The sequence below is a fragment of the Mus caroli genome, unplaced genomic scaffold (assembly GCF_978045245.1).
Source record: "Mus caroli unplaced genomic scaffold, Mus_caroli_1 scaffold_17, whole genome shotgun sequence".
NCBI classification, from domain to species: domain Eukaryota; kingdom Metazoa; phylum Chordata; class Mammalia; order Rodentia; family Muridae; genus Mus; species Mus caroli.
Window position 1 is genome coordinate 1,121,661 of NW_028227272.1, and position 7,736 is coordinate 1,129,396.

Consider the following 7,736-nt stretch of genomic DNA (forward strand, 5'->3'; position numbering starts at 1 on the left):
TCCATTCCTGGTATTACATTCTTTTTTTTTTTTTTTTTTTTTAAAGATTTATTTATTTATTATATGTAAGTACACTGTAGCTGTCTTCAGACACTCCAGAAGAGGGCGCCAGATCTCGTTACGGATGGTTGTGAGCCACCATGTGGTTGCTGGGATTTGAACTCTGGACCTTCGGAAGAGCAGTCGGGTGCTCTTACCCACTGAGCCATCTCACCAGCCCTGGTATTACATTCTTATAGATTTTGCATTTATTCACTTTGATGTGATATGAATGGGTGCTTTGCCTGCATGCACGTGGACCACAGGCATTCCTGGTGTTTTGAGGCTAGACAGCGGTAGATCCCCTGAAACTGAAACTGCAGATGGCTGTGAGCTGCTCTGTCAGGGCTGGGAATCACTCGTGTGAGTGAAGTGTTCCTCTAAAGAGCAGACAGAACTCTTTTTTTTTTTTTCTTTGAGACAGGGTTTCTCTGTGTAGCCCTGCCTGTCCTGGAACTCACTCTGTAGAACAGGCTGGCCTCAAACTCAGAAATCTGCCTGCCTCTGCCTCCCAAGTGCTGGGATTAAAGGCATGCACCACCACAGCCCGGCAAACAGAACTCTTAACCAGCCAGCCATCCCTCTAGCCCTAGTGTCCCCACCACTTCCCCACTCCCACTCTTCTTCTCTCCCTCCCTAAAGCTACTTTTACCTGACTGCATACCCTGGAGAGGTGACAGCTCTTTCCAGACAATAAAAGCATCTCCCAGAAGAAGATATCCATGATGGCTGTCTTAGTCAGGGTTTCTATTCCTGTACAACATCATGACCAAGAAGCAAGTTGGGGAGGAAAGGGTTTATTCAGCTTACATTTCCACATTGCTGTTCATCACTGAAGAAGTCAGGACTGGGACTCAAGCAGGTCAGGGTGCAGGAGCTGATGCAGAGGCCATGGAGGGATGTTCTTTACTGCCTTGCTTCCCCTGGCTTGCTCAGCCTGCTCTCTTATAGAACGCAAGACTACCAGCCCAGAGATGGTCCCACCCACAAGGGGCCTTTCCCCCTTGATCACTAATTGAGAAAATGCCTTACAGTTGGATCTCATGGAGGCATTTCCTCAATTGAAGCTCCTTTCTCTGTGATAACTCCAGCTGTGTCAAGTTGACACAAAACTAGCCAGTACAATGGCTTAGCCACACCCTTATTCTGTGTAGGGTGCCCTTTACTGGGACAGGTCCACAGAAGCAGTGCCTGCTCATCTTTCATCTCTGGGGATAGGTCAATCTCTGCCCCTAGCCCTAGCATTGAGGGTAGTAAGGGAGGACTAGAGGGTCTCTCTCTGGTTGAGGTCATCTAAGTCTGGTCTCCACACCAGGTTCAGGCAGTGATGTCAGCCATCAGTATCAATCCTGGACGATATCTACCTATAAAGCTATGTGACCTCAGGCGACTAACTTAATCTTCCTGAGCCTGATTTCCTTCCAGATAACAAGAGAGAGCACCCACTTTCAGCTGTCTTGATAAAACAAAACAAAAACCAAACAAACCAAAACCCATAAAACACTTATCACCTGCTCAAAACAATAAGCCATTGCATCGTAAGTCCATTCTTTTTCTGCACTCCAGCCACACCAGGCAGCACTTTCGACCAAATGCATTCAGGTAGTCTGTTTTCCTGCTTCCTTCGGGTCTTTTTGGACAGGATTTCATGTGGTTCACGTTGCCCTCAAAATCGCTACACAGCGGAGACTGACCTTGAATCCTGGTGCTCCTGCCTCTACGTTCTAGAGAGCTGGTTTTACAGGTACGCGCGTGGCCAGCCTTGGTTTTATGTGATGCTGGGCAGTACTTTACTACTGAGCTACATCTCTAAGCTCCTTCCTTAAGTCACCTTCTCAGCTACTCTTCCGTTTCTGTCTTGTTTCTGCCAGCCTACTGGTTGTATTTTCTTGGGCGGTGGTCCATTGGAACTGGAACCAAAGCCCCAGGGCTGCTCTACTTTTTACGCTGGAGCCGAAAGAAGGAATCCCTATGGCCTCTCCTGCAAGTGAGACTTGCGTGAGGGGGGCGGACAGGGACAACGGGACAAAGCTTCTCCAAACCTACGGACTGCCGCGAGCTCCTCCCCGCGACAGGCAGTGGAGAACACACACGAGGTCAGCTCCGGGGCGCTCCCGGCCGGAAGGAGGCCGGGAGGGGCGGGACGCCCGAGGCTAGCCACGCCCCCAGCTGCAGGCTCTCTGTGTGTGGGCGGAGCCAGCAGGGCTGGGATACGCTAGCACTTCCGCGCCCAGTCGCCTCATTCATATTTATGAGCCGGTGGGGGCGGGGCCCGGCTCGCTCTAAGTGCCCCGCCCCCGGCCTGGGATCCCGCCTCGGCGGAGGCTCCAGCCCCAGCGGGGCGCCCCCGGCTTCCGCTTTGGGGAGGGAGTTTCCACTTGGTCACGACTCAAAAATGTGTCGCGGCCGCTCCTCCCTGCCCCAGGGTGTGTCTGTGGGGTCTCCTCCTTGCGAGGGAAGGAGCAAAGAGGCTAAGGAAAGGTTGCACCTCTCCCCTGGGAAAGGACAGAGAAAACGCTGGGCAGACCCGCTGCTAGCCGTGTTAGTGCCTGTAATTAGTCTTTTCTTTTTTCAGGAGAGGGGTTTCAAACTCAGTACCTCAAGCATGCTAGACCAGCATTCTACAACTGAGCTAGACCTTTGGTTGTATTTTCCTTTCTTGTCAGGCCCCGTACCCGCTATATGAACTACCTTTTAAACCTCCCAACAAGAAATCAACAATTAAATTTTAAAACTTCACTATTTCACTGATATACAGCGTTCTCACACAAGAAGCTCAAGGACCGCTGAGATTTGATGAGACAACACAGTGGCCCTCCAGGTAGCTGGTGCTTGACCTCCTCGCATCCCTTCATAACCAAGGCTTTCAGTAAGGCCCTCCTGCTTTGCTGTGTGCAGCCAAGGGGCAACTTGTCTCAGTGTTCAAGTCCCAGGGAAGCCAAAGCACCAAGGTTTCTTATGCAAGGACAGACTTCTTAGGCAAAATAAAAAGACAGGCGCTGGGGGCAGCCAGACATTCCAACCGGCTGTCACTTCAGTGTGCCAGCTCAGTAACTGCATGGGCTGCATGTCCACGAAGCCAGACTGCTGAAAGATCCCAGCCAGGGTCTTTTCTAGGGTGGAGTAGCCACTGTGGATAGCCCTACTTGCTGTGTTATTCTCCCCTTGGAGCATCCAGGGCCTTTAGTGAGAGTGTGTTCTGAGTCTACCAGACTTAGCCAGGGGTTAAGGGTATGTGTCCTGGACATTTTCTCCTTGGTCCTACAGGCACTGTATAGTCAGGCCCAGGGTAGGTCTTAATTCTTATTCTAGGCCTGCTTTTTTTCTCCCGGATAATGGTATGAGGAACAGCCAGGGCCACTTCCAGAATAAACACCCCACCCATAGGCAGCACCAGCCCTGCAGACTCAGCAGGGCCAGCAGCAACCAACAAATTGCTGGAGTGTTGCTCACTGCTCACAGTGCCCATTCCAGAAGGTTAATCAGTCATCTGCCCTGTTCCTCCTATCACCCCTTCTACCTAGGCCTTGCCAACATGGCTTGTAGCATTAAGAACAAGAGAAACCATTTGTTTCCTTATCTTTTCCAGCTGCACCTGTGGAAGTCTTTCCATGAGCTTTCAGCTGAGCCTCCTGTAGCCCCAAGGAATCCCAGGAGACTGCTGGTCCACAGGTGGGGAGTGAGGCTTAGAGAGGCAGGGTTTTGCTACAGGCAGGAAGTCAGAATTCTTTCTATCTATCTATCTATCTATCTATCTATCTATCTGTCTGTCTGTCTGTCTGTCTGTCTGTCTGTCTGTCTGTCTGTCTGTCATCTTTTTCTCCACCACTGCCTGGCTGTTTTTCCAGCCTAAGGTCTCAAGCTTACAGAGATCTACCTGTTTGTGAGTGTTAATATTAAAGGTCCATGCCACTACACCTGGCTTTGCACCATAAGCCTAAATGCTCATTCTTATTTATGTTCATTTTTATTATTCAGCTCATGTGTATTTTATCATGGGTTTTATCTACTTGTATGTATGTGCACCATGTGCATGCTTGGTGCCCTGGAACTGGAGTTGGGCTACATCAAGTGGGTGCCGGGTTTAGACCCCAGAACTTCTGTAAGAGCACCAAGTCATCTTAACTACCGAGCCAGCATCTCTCAAGCACCTATGTCATTTCTGTTGTTGTTTTTGTGTTTTGGGTTTTTGTTTGTTTGTTTGTTTGTTAAGACAGGGTTTCTCTGTGTAACAAGCCTGTGCTGGACTTGCTTTGTAGACCAGGCTGGCTTCAAACTCACAAAGATTTTTTTTTTTTTTTTTTTTTTAGTATAGAATAGAGTTTATTAAGGGCATGAGGAGGGGAGTTAAGAGGGTAGTAGAGGCAGAGAAAGGCAGAGAAAGAGAGTAGAGTAGAGGCCAGCCATGAGCACAGGGAGGGAGAGAGGAGGGAAGGGAATGGGGAGAGAGGGGAGGGGAAGCAGCAAGAGACGAGCAAGATTAAATAAATCATTAATTTTTTTGTTGTTGTTGGTTTTTTTTTTTTTTTTGAGACAGGGTTTCTCTGTGTAGCCCTGGCTGTCCTGGAACTCACTCTGTGGACCAGGCTGGCCTCGAACTCAGAAATCCACCTGCCTCTGCCTCCCAAGTGCTAGGATTAAAGGCATGCGCCACCACGCCCGGCTAATTTTTTAAAAAAGATTTTTTATTTATTTTATGTGTGAGTACATTGTTGCTGTCTTCAGACATGACATCAGATCCCATTATAGATGGTTGTGAGCCACCATGTGGTTGATGGGAATTGAACTCAGGGCCCTGGAAGAGCAGCCAGTGCTCTTAACCGCTGAGCCATCTCTCCAGCCCCCTAATTTTTAAGACAGGATTTTATACATGCCAGGCTGGCTCAAAATTATTGTGTAGCCTAGTATGACCTGAACTTCTGACCTGGATGCCTCTACACCAACATTTCAATTCTTTTAGGTGATGCTGGGCATGGATTGGGTCTTCCCAATGCTAGGAAAATGCATTACCTGTGAGCTCCACTCCTAGTTCAAGGTTCCCTGATGTTGCTTTGTACCATTTACACTCGGCTTCCAGCTCAGAAAAGACAGAATCTTCCCTATGCCTCTGATGTCTCTATGGCCCTAACCCTGGATGTTAACTGAAGAACCCAGTCATTAAACTCCTATGTGGTACAGGACGCTCTCTGAGGTCCTGTGAGCATGAGCAGTAATCCTTTGGGGATATGAGAGGTAAGAGGTTCCTCTAGACTCAGTGATCTCCTTAAAGCCTTGGTGGGGCTGCCTATCTTAGCACATACAGTTAGCCTTCAATAAACAGCAAACGGACACATAATAATTTAATAACCAGTCAGGTACAGTGTCACAAGCCTTTGATCTCAGCACTTGGGAGGTTGAGACAGATCTCTGTGAGTTTTTTTTATTTTTTTGTAAAAATTAATTTATTTACCAAAAACAAACAAACAATACAAGACAGATGGTGGTAGCACATACCCTTAATCTGGGGTCTCAGAGTTGGAGGCCAGCCTGGTCTATAGAGCAAGTTATAGCACAGTCAAGGATACACAGAAAAACCCTGTCTCAAAAAATATATATATTCATTTTTTAAATGCATGAACGTTTTGCTTATATGAATGTATACCACATGAATGCCCAGTGCCTGTGGAAGTCAGAAGGACATTGGATTCTCTGCAACTGGAGTTACAGGTGTTTGTGAGCCATATGTGGGTGCTGGGAACTGAACCTAGGTTCTCTTCAAGAGCAAGGAGTACTTACTTAACCTGAGTCATCTCCCCAGACCTCTCTGAATTCAAGACCAGCCTGGTCTATAAAACAAGTCCATATCAGCTAGGGTCACAGAGTGAGACCCTGTTTTAAAAACTAACATGCAAACAAATAAACAAACAAAAAGATCTTAATAAGCATTTTTTGAATGGATGTGGGCTGAAGACATATTCAACACATGGTTTCCTTGCTGTGCTTGTTCTTGGTGGATGCTAACACGTACTGTCCCACTGAGCCAAACCCCCAGTTCAATACATGTTTACCAGTAAAAGATTAGGACACCAAATTCATCCTTCTGACATACCACCCAGTCATAGTTTGGAGGCATTTACTCCTCCTGCGAAGGGGAAAGCACATGAATCCTACCTGGGGGCTTACCATCTACTAGGAGACAACCCTCCTTCCATGTCCTTGGCACAAGAGGAAGGACGCCTCTTTAGAGAAGGGCTCTGAGAGAGGAGAGGGCCACTACCAAGACACTAAGATTAGAGAGGATCTTTACTCATTGTTTATCATGAAGAACTCCAAAAACACTGTCCTGACCTCTACAGTTCCTTCCCTACCTTTCCCAGTACCTGATGTCCTAGGGAGGCAGTAGGTTTCAAGTGCATACTTTGGAATCAAACCACTGAGACTGCAACCTGAACTATGCCTACTAACTTTTCTTTTTTTTTTTAATTTTTTTTTTTTTTTTTTTTTTTTTTTTGGTTTTTTGAGACAGGGTTTATCTGTATAGTTCTGGCTGTCCTGGAACTCACTCTTTAGACCAGGCTGGCCTCAAACTCAGAAATCTGCCTGCCTCTGCCTCTGCTGGGATTAAAGGCATGTGCCACCACAGCTGGCTGCCTCCTACTAACTTATAAAACCTCGTTATCAATGAAGGTTGAGGTGGAGTGGGGGGGGGAGTTGGGGGGGCACACCTTTAACTCCAACACTAGTGAAGCAGAGGCAGGCCCATCTTTGAGGCCAGCTACACAGAGACCCTATGTTGAAAAACAAAACAAGCAACCACAACAAAACCATTGGCTATGTCAATGGCCCTTTGCCTCAGTTTCCACTTCTGTAAAATGGGAATAATGGGACTTAACTCTTGAAGTTGTTGGGAATACAGTGAAGAATGTAGAGAGAATAGTATAGAGATAGAAGTGGTCTCTGTGAGGATGGGTGTTTGGGATAGAATCTTGTATCCCCAGCCAGCTTTAAAATCCAGGTACTCCTAGCTCACTGACGGAGGACCAGACTTGTTATGTAAACCAGGCTGGCTTCGAACACATTATTTTTTAAATGCTGATAAAGATAAAGATCTCGCTTTATACATAGCCCAGGTGGCCCTGGAATTCACTATGTAATTCAGGCCAACCTCCAACTTGTGGTGGTCCTCTCAAGTGCTGGGATTTCAGGCTTCTGTGTTTAATCTTGTTGGTTTTGCAGAAAACATCCAAATTTTGTTTACTTTTTTCTCTGTCAGTAGTTACGAGAACACCAGCTAGGTTGTGAAACTGGACCAGGCTTGACATCCAAGGGACCACTTGCCTAGTTTATAGTAAGTGTGCCTCCATGTTCCCAGATTGCAGTGAGGAGGGGTCATTAGTATTTACCACCCAGCCTTGGATTCCCGAGTCTGAATTCTCCCTGGGAACAAAACAAAGAAAAACATTCTGAAGTTTCTTAGGCTCAAGTCTTCCTCAACTGGGGTTGTTGGCTTTTTGTCGCTAAAATTACACAGCGCCTGGCATCCCACAATGATACTTTTCCCCTGTTATCAGGGACTGAACCTAGGACCACGTGCTTAACAACTTTAGCTATGCCCTTAGCTCCTCAATAAGCTTTTTAAATTTTTTTTCCTTTTTCTAAACAGATTTATACTAACTAGTAAACCAGTTTCACACTACCGATGTGCCTCAGTACCTGTA